A 15,646-nucleotide genomic window follows, 5' to 3' on the forward strand; every position below is an offset into this window, starting at 1 on the left:
ATTTGCATCTGGCATAACTGATGGTGGTGTCAAAACCTTGGAAGATAATTCATTGGTAAACATATTCCTCTGGATGCCTAGCCACACATGCCCAATTTCCTATCCAGGGATGGAGCCAGATCATTGCCAGAACAATGCAAAATATTTTATACAGATAATTCAAGAGATTATTTTGCTCTGACAGAGAACGGACGGAGGGGGGGAATGTGGTAGAGTTTTCCTTTATTGATGAGACAAGATAATTTTTCAACCTTCATTGCAGAAATTAAATTTCATGCAAAAATGCCTTTCTGACAACTATAGAGTTGATGAACTAGTAAGAATAATCACAAACAGCAAGCTAAAAAAAAAAAAAAATCTAATCTATAATTCCAAGATGTAATTGGTTAAAACACACACACACGCACACACACACACACACACACACACACAAAACCAAAACAATACAAAAAATTGAATCAGGTCAGGATTAAAAAGATGGCAAAAAAGGAATAGAGTTTTAAGGCCTTAACGCATATGCTTGAACTCTTGAAAGAAATAGCTATAACTCTAGATACTGTTCCCAATTCACAATAAGCTTCTAATTCTCATAGCAGTTTTATGCTAGCATCCTTTTGAGATATACAAGCTCAATGGAACGAACACACTCAAATTTTTCCATTCCAGTGCTTGAGGAATTTATACATGTACACAAGCTGGTACTTGTAAATGGTATTTCCTCCAAATGATCATAGAACTGAGCTGAATTAAACGTTCCATTGAAGAATTAATGCATGCCATATATAGGGAATCAATTTCAAAATATCTGAAATTAAATGCACCATTCTTTCCATTAAGCTATATATAATCTGTCTTTGATCATTTCAAGATCTTGTGGATCAATCGATCAATCAAAAATAGTTAGAGAAAGCATAGTCTGCCATAGACCCAGGGTTAGCTATTGAACTAGGAGACTAAGACATGAGTTCCAGCTCTATCTAGCATATGGTCCATAGAGGATAGATAAGAAATACACTTTAAAAGTATGATGACAGTGCAACACACTATTCACATTGATTCAGGCACAGACTCTTCCTGTGTCATTTCAAAAGATGTATCACTGGGAGGTGATTGTTATGAATGAATGTGTCCCTCTAAAACTCATATAATGAAGTTGAAAATAGGGAGATAGTCTAAAATACGACACAGATGGTTTTCAAGGGTCACATTTGTGTAGCTAGAGTCAAATGGTTATCATGCTAAAATTGTAAGCTATGGTAAGGGAGTCCCCTAATATGGCTGTATTTAGAGATGGAATTTCTCAGGAAGTAATTAAGGTTAAATGAGATGACAAAAGTGGGGTTCTGATCCTTTGAAGAAGAGACACCAGAGAGCTTGTTTCTCTCCCCTCTCCCCTCTCTTCTTCTCTCTCTCTCCCCCAACAGGCTCACACAAGAAGAAATCATGTGAGCACACAGTCAACGGTAGCTGCCTACAATTCAATAGAAGACGCCTCAGAATAAAACCTACCTTGATGGCACCTTGATCTCGGACTTCTCAGCCTCCAGACTGTGAGAAGGTGAATTTCTGTTGCTTAAGCCACCTAGTCTGCGGTCGTTTGTTATAGGAGCCAGAACAGACTAAAACACTGATACTACAGGTGCATTTTGAAGGATGAATTAGTTTTTATTCCACAGCAGGAACAAGATACAGATGGGGAGGAGAAACAGATGGAGAACGGAGAAGAGATGAAGAAAGAGTAAGGAAGTAAGGGCCAGGAGCAGTCTGTGCAGAAGTGTCCTGGAAAACAAACAGGCCATAACATACAAACATACTTGGTTAGAAGTAGAATGTGGGGAACTTGCGTGTAATTTTTTTTTCTAACTTTTTAAGTTTCTGATGTTACAGCAGATAGTAATAAACAGATGAAGTATATTATAAAAGTTTGAAATATTCGCTATGGAAAATGGAAAAGTAGGGGCACTTGGCTAGTTCAATAGGTATAGCATGTATGTGACTCTTGATCTCAGGGTCATGAGTTCAAACCTCACTTGAGCTTAAAAAAAAAAGTTGTAAAGAAAATGAAAAAATATATATAAAAAAAGAAAAACAAAAAGAAAAGAAAAAAAAGTACATTGATCACAAATCACTAACAGCCAAACAGCATTATTACTAGCATTTGGCAGAAGTTAGAAACAGGTTTATAAGTGATGGGGGAGCAGGGCTAGCTGAGGACAAAGCACAGCCGATATCCCACAAAGAACTCCCCACCCCAGGGCGGGATGTGTGTGATATTCTTCAGGAAGTTTCCAATTATCTTAATGTTAATACCTTGCTAAAGGGAAAAGCAATCTTTAACTTGACAAGGGCAAGGCCTCCAAGATCTTGCATATGAAAATCCTTTTGAAATCTCCCTTTTCCTTACCTCCCCCTCTCCCAGGTTTATAATCAGCCACTTTTCACAAGCCCCGGGCAGCTTCTCTTCCTGCCCATGGGTCCTGTTCCCCGCCCCCCCCCCCCCAGCTTTAATAAAACCACCATTTTGCACCAAAGACAGCTCAAAAATTCTTTCTTGGTCGCCAACGCCGGACCTCACCTATATTCCAAAACGGTGGAATATAAGGACCAAGGACTTCATAAGGACCAAGAACTACCGAGTTTCTGTTGCTCCTGGTAGCGGTGGTGGTATTTTCCATGTGGAATAAAAGTGGAGAAAGATTAGATCGCTTAAGTGTCACCAGCTAAACCCCAAGACTTGATCTTTACCGTTCACCTCCTCGTACCCACTGATATTTGTTACACATTTTTTTTTCTTAAGCTTTTCTTTCCAGCTTCTCTCTTAACATAGATAAAAGACCCTATGGATGTAAAACCCTATGAAGGAAACTAAAACCACCCTTTAGGCAAGAATCACTGCCTGAAGGCCCTGACCACCCAAATCAGTATAAGCTAACCCCCCAAACTCACCTGTACGGGTGGACCTCAAAGTTTTACCTCATTATAATACTATAATACTCATTTACATAACATACAACGTCTGTATATGGATGTTTCCTGGAGGCACATGTGGAATCTATCCCTGCCCACATAGGATGACAAGCTTCCCTATCTAAATATCCTCACCCTAAATAAAAGGAGCCCATTCACCCTTGCTCAGGGAGTCACAGCTTTCAAAGCTATTCCCTGTGATCTCCTTATTTGCTGCAAATAAGATTTGCTTTGTGAGGCAGCTCCACCGGGTGTAGTTTCTATCTTGGGGTTACCAAGAAACAAACTTCTGTTTGGTTACACAGTCATGGAGGACTGAGGGGACAGCTGCGGAGAACCAGGTAGCAAGGTTACCGTGGGTAATGGAAAACGCGCTGCCAGGCTAACTCAACGACCTGGGGCTTATACAGAAGAAAACTGAAGCCAAGGAAGAGAAAGGCAGGAGAGAAATTGCAGGGGGAGGGAGGAGAAAGGGAGAAATTGGGATGAAAGGTAAAGGAAAACATAAGAGATTTTCTTTAACAGAATTAAAAGTCAAGGAAAATTTTTGAATAAAAGAGAGTTTATCTTAACCTGGGAAGCATGGCAGAGACTGGTGAGCTCTTCACTACACCAGTTTCTTTTCCTTCACGGATACCCATATAAAAGCACACTTCCCATGTTGCCAACACAGCATAGGAAGAATTGATACAGGCCACAGCCAAGAATGGCCTATAAAGACCTCCCTAATGGGATTCCCACATCTTTGCTCTTGCGTGGTGAACCCGGAGACCATGTCTTGAAGACACAGAGCCACAAGACGGAAGGAGCCTCAGAGCCACAGGAGGAGCTGTTTTCATCAGTGTTGCTTTAATTCTTGATACAGGAAGAAATGCAGGTATATTTGATTTTTCAGGTGGATTACGTTCTGTAAATATTAGGAGCATACTTTTCAATTTCTATAAAATAAATAGTAAATAAGCTGATTTCATAAGGACTCTAGTGCTATCATGATTATACCCAGCCCACCTGGGAACTGCTGTGTGACATTTTCATATAAGATCTCTTGGGGGTTCAAAAGAGGGTTATTTCATGATGACTACGAAAGGTTCAGCCAAGTATAATGACATACTTATTGAAAAGTTTTTAACTCTAAGTGTTCAAGAGTATCTTCCTAACGCAGCAGTCCTTGTTGCCCTCCAGGCATCCCTCTAAACTAGTGTGGGTGCCTAGTTGTGACTGTATAAGATTCAAAGAGGGAGAAGCTCTGAGGAGAGGCTTCTTTACCTCCATTCTATTCGAGCAGCTTCCGGGTAGTTTCTCCTTTTCTGTTTTCACCACGCCTTTGAGTGACATAAACAAAGCTACTGTGTTTAAAAAAAAAAAAAAAAAAAAAAAAAAAAAAAAAAAAAACTGAGGGTCTCATAACCATTCTTCCCCTTAGCCTCTTAAGTGGTTTTCTAAGGGTATTTTACAGCTTGTTCCTCCAGATAAAAGGAGGCAACATAAAAAAAAAAAAAAAGAAGCAGCCTCTAAAGCTCCATCCTTTCTCTTTTTCTCTTAGAAGACAAAGAACACATGCCAATGCTAATGGAGTGCCTTTGCATAAACAAAGGAAGAAGCCATGAAAGGCCTTATTCCTGAACCTCAAAAGTGGCAAAAATAAGTTTTTCCCTCTGCTAAACTCCATGGGCTGGCCTCCCAATCTCCCACAGGCTCCGGGGGAGCATCCCTGAGCGAGGTAAGAGAGGGTGTAGCTTCAGCCAGGAGACCAAATAGGAGCTTGAAGAAGGAAGACAAATTCTGCTGACCAGGGGCCCTCATCAAGGCAGGGGCTGATGATAGTGGTGGGCTTTGAAGATATTTTGTGCTTTGGAGCCCCTGAGGTCCTGAGTTAGACACTTAGTTCTGTTATTGAAGAACTGCTGCCCTACGTTGGCCAGTGCCTCTCCTTGACCTTCATTTTCCCCTTCTAAGCTGTGCAAAAGTAATCTTCACTTAACTTACTTGTTGTAAGAATGAAGGATCATAAATAGAAGCCATGTGCAGAGCCCAATAAGGGCACCTTAAAAAAAGGGGGGAGGCAATTTGATTAGCCAATCAGCAGACATCTGAGCACTGAACTTTGGTAATATCAGCTTCTTTAAAATAGCAGGAAAGAGATAGGGACATGGTGATGGTACACGGGAGTCCTCTGTACTATCTTTGCAACTTTTCTGTAAATCAAAATATATTCCCAAATCAGAAGAGTGTTAAAAATCAAAAGCAGGAATGCAGCAGCTGCCATGTATCTAATAAGCATAATAATATTTATTTTCCATAGTGTTTGCCAAAATAATGTTAATACTAGATGCGAAACCTGAAGGTGGATTTTAGCTAAGACATGAGCACAGGTGCTTCAAATAATGCCTCACGGCAGAAGATTTTTATGTCAGGCCCACACAGGGCCCAGGGCGTGATCCAGGAACCAGGATGAGTCCCACATCGGGCTCCTGCACGGAGCCTGCTCCTCCCTCTGCCTGTGTCTCTGCCCCTCTCTCTCTCTCTCTGTGCCTCTCATGAATAAATACATAAAATCTGTTAAAAAAAAAAAAAAAAGTCAAGCCCACACAAGTTGGAAACAATCTGCTTTGATGCGGGGAGAGTCAGGGAGGTGGACTCTAGAATTTACTACAGATCCATAACCCACTTATCTGAAACTTTTCCAACAAGATGAGTTTTGTGACTTAGAGTTTTTCAAGTTCTAGGAAAGAATTATTCTACATGAGGTATGGGGCAGCACCGTATAATTGCATTAGTATTAGTAATTAGAATTAGTAATTCTTCGGTGAAATTATGAATAGTCAAACGAAATGCAGAATATAACTTCACATTAGGTCAGCTTCAATTTTTGCCACTCAGTGGGTATTTATTTCAGTTTTCAGAGCTTCAGGATTTAGATACCTCAGATAACAAATTACAGATATGAATACTGAGAAAATCCCTAAATTATTATCAACCAACTTTTGCTTCTTTCCTCCCTCGCCACCTTGTATACAAGTCCTTAGCAAGGGAAGGGCTTTCATCTCAGCGGTAGCAAAGAAATGTACTCTATGTTCAGATTTTATAAAGGAGAAAGTAAAGCGTAAAAGCAAAATTTATATTTCTTTGTGCCATTCTGACAATTCTTTTGTCTTCATGGAATTCATTACCCATCTCTCTCCTTTGCTTCTACTTTCTAGATGTGTCACAGACTTAGTCAAGCTTTTCTTGCCATAATGAAGAGGAAAAACAAACAAAAAAATCAAGTTACTATATTTTCCTGAAATTACACTTTCACTGAGGACCATTTTATTTTTCCCAACCTTTGAAAAACAATAGTTCCTTACCCACAAATTTTATCTTTTTTTTTTTTTTTTTTAGTTTTTAGTTTTTAACCTCCTCAGTTAAAACTGGTGAGCCAAATGAATATTTCAAATTGAATAATTTAAAAATGCGTGATTCCTGCCTTCTTCATAGATAAAGTTAATTTAGAAATAGCATTATTGAAACCAGGCATTCTTTCTAAACCAAGAATTCCAGATGTTTTTAGTTGCTGCCTATGACATTTCCACAATCAGAATAAATTGTGTTTCCACAGTAATGTAATAGATAGAAGTGCTGAATAAATCTCGTGCAGTTGAGATGACAAAATTAACATGCTGATGACATTTTAATGTTTCAATATAATCAAGGGGGCATGGATCATGCCTCCACCAGTTCTAATATAATTCTATTCTTTAATCTTTTTCCAAGACAAAATAAAATATAGATAGATTTCAGAAAGTATATAAGCAGAGTATGCTTCAGTCTTCAGGCAAGCTGTTTAGGATGCATGTGAAATGCTGTTTAGGTTCAGCTTTGCCAGTAGATATTTTACCAAAGCAATTGAATTATACATAAAAAATCCTGCATTAGGACATTTTGTTTTCTCTTTCTGAAGGTGGCTGTTGATGCTTCTGCTATGACTACTGTTTCCTATTTATGCAGAAAGTTTGCTGACTTAAACAGGGAAATCGGTACATTCTGATTGGATCCAATGAACACCTGCCATTCACCTACTCTCACAAAATATGTAAACAACAAATACACTTATCGGACTCAAAATGGGAGGGAAAAAAGACAAATATCCGGTAATCATAAAAATGCAAAATGCATTTTTTTTTCCTAACAGTATGATGCAAACCAAGATCTTAGGCCAAATTCATCCCTGGAAGAAAAAAATTAGCCTGACTACGCATGTGAGTTGAGGATCTGTACTGAATGTCAACAAAATTGTATACTCCCTGTTAAGCGGTATTGGAGAGGAGAATGAAAGACAGGAAGATGGAACGGCTGTACCTCTACCTCATCCTCACATGGAAAGGGGAGTGATGACAGGCTAAATGAAAACACTGAATAACGATGGCCTTGCCAGAAGTCAAGTATAGACAGAAGAAGTCAGGTAAAGATGCAAATGGATGACATATGACACACAATTTCTGGGGCACTCATCATGCTTATCACAGATCAATGACAGAATGGGTATGTATTACTAAGCAGTAGTTTTCAGTCTCTGATTATAAACCTTTTTTTCAAGCAAAATCTCATGCAGAAACATATTAAGCTAAAAGAAGAACTCCCTGAGTAAGCAGGGGCCTAATGGATGGCCCTGACGTGACCTCCTAGAAGACAATACTTAGTTTGCCATTGAAGGTTTGCCAAAACATGGAACAGGCACACTTTTCCCCCAGTATTATTCTATTTGGTCACTACCAACAAACTGATCTCTCTAAAACATATAGTAACATAAAATATTTTAATACTTCCCACCTTTCCAAACTCTACCCCAATTCTGGAGGATGACCAACAAGCAGAGCCACTCATGCCAGGCCTCTGCTTGCCTCTCTTTTTTCCATATGTTCCATGTGTCAAAGTGGATGATTTCAGATGCAACTAAAAGAAACCCCATTTCAAATGGCCTAAGGATATTGTCATGGGGCTTACTTTTCTCATCTCAGGTCCATTATCCTGTGGCTGTTTCTTCTCGTGTGTTAAGGTGGCTTCCAGAAGTAACTGAAGCTTCTATTGTTCATCTCTAGCAAGGATGGTGTGGGAAGGAGGGTAAGAAGAAGAAGGAGAGAAAGAGGGCTGAAAGGGGAGAAGGAGGGAGAAGAGTGAAGAAGGAGAGAGTCATAACTGTGGAAAATAAGTTTATTAGTCTCAATGGCTCAATCTCAGAACAGTTAACAACTGGCGAAGGGAGACTTAGCCTCGGTTGGCTGAAGGGCAAGAGGGGCACTTGGTGAGAGCACCTGTGATTCTACTGTTTATTGAAGTCTGTCCTACAATCCCACATCTGGAGATCTAATAGAATAATCCACACTCAGTTGCAAAGTCAGTATCAAAGAGGTTGAACACTGAACCTGAACAGCAGCTCTGGCAGCAGGCACTAGATTAACAGAGCTATTTTGTCTCTGTCTCAGCTAGGGGGCTTTATGGGAGTATGCTGAGCATCATTCAAAAGTGGGTTTCAGTGTCACACCCGGGGGATTCAAGCATGCAGTGTACAGTTGTGTTCATTTCTCTCTCTCCTTAGATGCCTCGAACGAGTGTACTCATGCTCTGACCCTCACAGTAAAGAGCTGAGGTATCTTCAGAACGTAGAGTTGTTTTACACTAAAAACACAGCGCCCATCCCAGGCATCTATAAAAGCACTCCGAGCTGTCAGAGGCTTTACCAGATTAATAGCTCCGAAGACCTCCCATACACTAAAGACCTGAGGTCTTTTGGTGGAGGTTTGGTTGAGGGATGTCTCGCTTCTAATCTTGCTTATTGGATTTGAAAAACTCCATAGCTTTTTCTGTCAAGGAAGCTGCAGAAAAGAGAACTGTTAAAGGAATGAATTAAAAGGAAAGAATGAAAAAAGTTTAAATGTAAACTAATATTTCAGCTCAAAACACAGACAAAAACTAAATTATACTTTCACTGAAAACTGGGGGCGGGGGGGTGCCCTTTCTGTAAGATTTCTAACCTCAGAATACGCCTAAGTACATCATCACTATTGCAGTCACCTAATACTTTATTTTCTGTAAAAGAAGTAATTCACAGCTCTTCAAACTTGTTTACACAACTGTTCATCTTTCTTTCATTAAAAACTGAATTACTAGTGTATTTCTGCTATTAGGGTCAACTGAAGTTGAATTTGTGAGGAGTACAGAATTTCTAACAAACGCTATCATTCCTTCAGGCACCTTCAAATATAGTACCAGATTGTCTAAAACCTCACTGCACAAAACCACATGGGTCTCTGGACTTTTTCAAGCCTTTATGTCCAATAAAATCAACCCTTAATGTGTGTGCTTTCTGTTAGGTGACGATATGTACTTAGGGATTGAACCTAATTATAAATAAATAAATAAATAAATAAATAAATAAATAAATAAATAAATAAATAAAATTTAAAACTATTGACAAAAGACCAAGTGATGCATTGCCCCTCTAAATAAAATGCAATGCATTAAGACAAAATACAGACTTTTTTGGATGACTCTCCAATACTAACTTTGATAATAGATAGAGATATTCTGTTAAGAGACTGGGAAAAATATTTTGATAGACACATTCTTTCAATTATCCCACTTAAGTAAGTATTTGCCTACAACTTAATCCAATTTACATAAGAAGATTTCAAAATTATTGGTCTCAATTCATTTTTCTATTTCTTATTCAAAAACAACTGTTTTGAATATTGGAAGGAGTATTAAATTTGGGGTATCTTTAGTCTCATACTGATTGCAATTTTTGGCCAAATTACTCAAAGATTGTAACTTGATATATCCTTGTAAATGAAATTCATGATCCTAGGAGTGTTTGCACTAAAAGAGTAAAGAGAGGGGCTCCTGGGTGGCCAAGTTGGTTAAGCATCTGCCTTTGGCTCAGGTCATGATCCTTGGGTCCTGGGATTGAGCCCCGTATCAGGCTCCCTGCTCAGTGAGGAGTCTGCTTCTCCTTCTCCTCCCCACTCATGCTCTCTCTCGCTATCTCTCTTTCTCCCTCAAATACATACATAAAATATTTAAAAAAATAAAACAGAGAGAGAGAGAGAGAATAAAGAGAACACATTTAAATACAAACATGCCCACAGGAGCTAAGAGCACATGTAAATAAGTTTCAGTCAGGAAAGAGACATTAGACACAAACTGGGATATCCTGAGAACAACTTATACGGTAGCCTCCAAAATGACCTACAATGATCTTTGCCTCACAGTACTCATGTCCTTGTATAGTCACTTCTCACACTGAGTAGATGTGTTATCCAGTGAGGCCAATAGGATATTATGGAAATAGCAATGTGATTTCTGAGGTCAGGTCATACGACATTGTGCCTTCTACCTTGGATCGATGACTGGAGAAATCAGCTACTGTGTTGGGAAAATAGACTGGCCTATGGAATATTTCACATGGCAAGGAACCAAGGCCTCTTGACAAAAGCCAGAATCAACTTGCCAGTCATGTGAGTCAGCCGTTTTGGAAGTCAATCATCCATCTCCAGTTAGACCTTCCCATGACTACAGTCCATGCCAACACTATGACTGCAGCCCCATGAGAAACCCTAACCCAAAACTACCTGTCAAGAATTGTCAAAGGTTTAAGATATTGCCCTACTTGCCGACTAATATATTACCCGGCCTTGTTTTCATGGATACTTGCAGCAGACACAAGATTCCTGGGTCAGAAACAAAGAACTTTTTTTTTTGAGGACAGACACAATAATTGCATTATTAGCTTTTTCTCGAGCTGGGTTTGAGTCTTAATTCCTGTAGAGCAATGTGAATGGGGTCAGGTGACACCTGTATACACGGTGAGCTGTATTACATGAGAGAAATCCTGAGTTTAAGAAACCCAAATCTTTTATCACTAAGGACGCTATACTTTGTTCAAGTAAGAGAAAGAATTATCTATCTTCCAAGGCAAGTCGATCTGCAAATGTACTTGAAAAAGTAGCACAGAATTAAGGCAACCAATGTCTTTTCTCTCAATAAATGCAGATATGTGAGGATCCACAGAAAATTGTTTCTCAAGCCTATCCAGTCAACCACTCCTAAATTCCTGACCCACAGAAACAGTGACATAATAATCATTTATTACCGTTTTAAGCTCAGAAGTTTAGAGGTAATTTGTTACGCAGTATTAGATAATAAATATAATTTATTACAAAAAAAAGCTAATTAGAAAGTAGTAAATATGAAGTAATAACTAATTGCTAAGGAGTATTCAGGGACTCTAGGACTAGCAGCAATGGCGTTGTTACTACACTGAAATGGAAGAGATGATTGGGGGCCGGAACTTCCTGAAACCAGTGGGGAGCAAGAATCACATACAACAGGCCATTACTCAAGGAGGTGCAACCTTTAGTTAAAACAGGTAATGTAACATGGATTTTAGCCAGGAGAATAAATACCCTAACCTCTCCCTCTTCTTTCTTTCCCATTTTTCCCCACTGGCCAAAAATAAGTGGAAACTGGGGAAGGGAAACCCTGCTGATGGTATCCATACAGATAACTCCCCTAGGCAGAAAAGGATAGAAAGTGATTGGAAGGATGAGGGCAAATATAAAATATCTGGCACAATCTGGCAAATAAATCAGCTCAGGGGTGCCTCTTCTAAAAAAGGAAAGTTCCTACTCAGCAATAAATGATTGTTATGTGGTTATTTAGTTGGAAATGCAAGATTTGACAGGCATGGGTCAGGACTGGATTCACTGGAGGGAGGGACTTGAACAAAAGGTAAAATTAAATTATCAACTGCCTGGAGGATCTTTGCCCAGGGGTCAGCAGCAGAAAGCCTTACTGCTTAAACTCACTGAGGTCAAGATCAACATCACTTCTCATGACCATACTGATTGCCAAAGCCAAATGTGAAGACATTGGATTCTCTGAACTCAAAATTGCAACGTCTCCACAGCCATGACTTGTAGATAATTAAAACTCTTCTGCATGTTTTTTTTTTAATTTTATTTATTTATTCATGAGAGACACACAGAGAGAGAGAGAGAGAGAGAGAGAGAGAGAGAGAGAGGCAGGGACACAGACAGAGGGAGAAGCAGGCTCCATGTAGGGAGCCTGACGTGGGACTTGATCCCGGGACTCCAGGATCACACTCTGGGCCAAAGGCAGGCACTAAACCACTGAGCCACCCAGACATCCCTACACTGCATTTTTAAATAGTGTTTGAATTTAATCTAGAGTTACTTGTCTCTACATCTTATACTCAGGATGAGAGATTTTGATAGATAAACCTATCAAAATTGACTGAATTTTTAAAAGGTTTACTATAGAAATCACAAAATTCTCTATGACACAATTGGTTTTATCATTCTAACCAAGAATTTCGAAAAAATATATTTTAATATATTTTCTTAAGATTTTATTTATTTATTTGAGAGAAAGAGAGAGAGCACATGGGCACACAAGTTGGGGTTTGGCAGAGAGACAAATCGACTCCCCAGTGCGTGGGGAGCCCGACCCAGGGCTCCATCTTAGGACCCTAATATCATGACCTAAGTCAAAGTCAGATGCTTGACTGACTTAGACACCCAGGCACTCCTTTAAATTCTTTAAGTTAAAACATTTACTAAGCTCATGTATAAAAAGGAAATAATAATTTTAATATAAAATGGGCTTTAATAGGTCAATAAAAACACTAGTATACCAAGAGAATGATAGAGGAGAAGGCATCAACTAACAATTCATAAAATAAACTGAACCAGACAATAAGCACAAAAACAATATTCAACACACTTAAGAGTTAAATAAATATAAATGGAAAATACAAACATTTCAATTAAGTAAGCTTCTGGTTTTGGACTACATGTTAGTATAGGCCTTTTAGAATACTCTTGGGCAATATGTAGTCAGATTTTTTTATGTTTATTTAATTTAATATGAGAATTCAATTTACAGAAATTTATTTTAGGGGTGCTTTGGTGGCTCAGTCAGTTAAATGTCTGCTTTCAGCTTAGGTCACAATCTCAGGGGCCTGGAATTGAGCCCTACATCAGGCCCCCTGCTCAGTGGGGAGCGTGCCTCGCCCCCTGTCTCTTCCCACCTACCCTCAGCTCCTGCTCTCTCTCTGTCTCTCACAAATAAATAAATAAAATATTTTTTTAAAAAGAAATTTATTTTAAAGAAATAGAGAATTGAGAAAATATTTATACATAAAAATGCATATCAAAGATTATTCTATATTACCAAAAGTATCTAGAAATATTTCAGTGACCAGCTACAAAAATGATAAATTAAATTCTCATGTAAAAACAATTCTGTAGGGCAGCCCGGGTGGCTCAGCAGTTTAGCACTGCCTTCGGTCCAGGGCGTGATCCTGGAGACTCGGGATCGAGTCCCAAGTCAGGCTCCCTGCATGGAGCCTGCTTCTCCCTCTGCCTGTGTCTCTGCCTCTCTCAATCTGTATGTCGCTCATGAATAAATAAATAACGTATTAAAAAAAATTCTGCATATTATTTGACAATTAAGATGAGATATTCAAATGGATTCTTGTGTTTTGGGAAACTTCTCACAAAGTGATAATGGAAACAAAATTGACCACGCTGTATGATTGTATGATGTACCTCAGTATTATTGCAAGTATATTAAACATTAATGTATATATGACTGAAAAAATATAGACATCAATAGAGGAGGATACCTCTGTGTGGAAGAAGTATAAGTGATACTATTTTATTCTTTATACTTTCTATACCACCCAGTCTCTTGAGTAATTATAAAACTCATTAACTTTTAAAATGTTATTGTCGGGATCCCTGGGTGGCGCAGTGGTTTGGCGCCTGCCTTTGGCCCAGGGCGCGATCCTGGAGATCCGGGATCGAATCTCACGTCGGGCTCCCGGTGCTTGGAGCCTGCTTCTCCCTCTGCCTGTGTCTCTGCCTCTCTCTCTCTCTCTCTTTGTGACTATCATAAATAAATAAAAACTTAAGAAAAAAAAAATTAAAATGTTATTGTCTTCACTTAAAAAGCCCAAATGAGCAAATTTTGGCCAAGTGAATAACACAAATGCACAATAAGGTACCTTCTGTGGACTGTCAAAACAACATTCCCCTAACCTACCATTAATAAAGAGGTTTTATAATATAAATGACTGTGTATTTTTTATATGACTCTATTACTAAAAGTAATCAATCATATCTGTGGCTTTTCACCACACACAACAGAATACATATATTGAATTCAGGCCTAACGGCTACTAACCGGAGTTTTAGAGTAAGAATTCATGCCAAGTGATTGGTAACTGATATTTTAGAATAAAAATTCAGGGAATTCAAAGCAGTAACTTTTACTATAACTGTAACTTTGCCTTTTTCACCTCATGAGTAGATCGGTCCTTAAAGTCTCAATTAAATACTAGTTGAATGATGTGTAATCATCATAGGGAAGGCTCTGTGCAAAACACAAACCGGCTCCTTGGTAGTTTCTCGGATACGTAATCTTGGGCACAACATATACTAACCTGGGAGAGAAAAGAAAAATAAAGAAATAGGTTTGTGCTAAGACAGTTCCTCTGCAAATTTGTTTCTTTGACGAAATGAATGATGGAGCAGCGTTCTTATTTTATTTTAGAAATATAATAAAACTTCAAGGCTACCAATTATTTTACTTTCTGTTTAATAATTTTAATTTTTAAAAATCTCTTAAATATTATTCACGATAAATGGCTCATATTACTCAACAAACATGAAAAATGAAAATGTTCATTTCATATTTAAGAGTAAAGGGTCATTATGTAAGGTAACTTATTCTCAAAACAACTGAAAAAAATGGGATGTTTGTATGTATATGGAGAGAGAATAAATGGCAAAGCAAATGGGATAAAAATGTTAGCTGTTAGCAGGTGAATCCAGGTAAAAGGTATACAAGTGTGCTACTTTTATTCTTGCTACTTTTCCATAGGTTTGATATGATTTACAATAAAAAGTTTAAAAAAACTAAAAAAAAAGAAAGTGTTCATTTCATTTATCCAAATTTTTTGTATGTCTGATCCATTAATAACACAAGGCATAATTTGATCATCTCTTACTTGAATTGTTTCAAAAGGCTCTTAGCTGTTACCACTGTCTGTCTCATTTCCTCACTTGTTTCATTTATTCCCCACCTTGACTTCAAAGCTACCTGTGGAAAAAGAAGCAAAAATAAAAATTAAGCAAGCATGAATTATGTATTTCTTGCCCTCAAAATTTCTTACCATGGATGGCACCCAACATTGCTCAGAATAGTCCTCAGTTGGCCTCTTTGCCATTTTCTATTATGTGCCATGCATTTTCCTACCTCCTGCATCTGCTCTCTGCTCCTGATATGCCTGGAATCTCATAAAACTCTGCCTATACTTCTAATACTGCATTTAGTTCATGTTGCCAGTTTTGCCCTCCTTATTCTGCTTTGCCCTTTATACTGAAGGCTGTTAAGATACTTTTTCTTCAGTTTTCTATCTCACAAGGATTTTCTAGAGCATTTTGCATAGAGTGTGCTCTCATTGTTGAATGAAAAAAAGACCAGTTGTTGATCAAACTCAAAATACTATTTCCAATATTGTGTGTTTCTAACCGCCTCTGTGATACTCCATGTGTCTAAATCCTTGAATCCAGGGGTTACTTTCTTCTGCATTGCTCAACACCAGTGTGGTGTCTGT

General features: G+C 38.4%; 1 long non-coding RNA gene across 1 annotated transcript in view; it reads right to left on the reverse strand.

Moving 5' to 3' along the window:
* Window positions 1-1,547: 1,547 nt before the first annotated feature.
* The window catches only part of LOC111091079, a 119,001-nt gene continuing 104,902 nt past the window's right edge, over window positions 1,548-15,646 (reverse strand). The window contains exons 2-6 of the long non-coding RNA XR_005373834.1: window positions 15,038-15,129; window positions 14,327-14,470; window positions 7,951-8,094; window positions 2,576-2,649; window positions 1,548-1,779 (exon numbers count right to left, since the gene is read on the reverse strand). This is a non-coding gene — a long non-coding RNA (uncharacterized LOC111091079). The remainder of the gene's footprint in view (window positions 1,780-2,575; window positions 2,650-7,950; window positions 8,095-14,326; window positions 14,471-15,037; window positions 15,130-15,646) is intronic.

The sequence above is a fragment of the Canis lupus genome, chromosome 19, assembly GCF_011100685.1.
Source record: "Canis lupus familiaris isolate Mischka breed German Shepherd chromosome 19, alternate assembly UU_Cfam_GSD_1.0, whole genome shotgun sequence".
Lineage (NCBI taxonomy): Eukaryota > Metazoa > Chordata > Mammalia > Carnivora > Canidae > Canis > Canis lupus.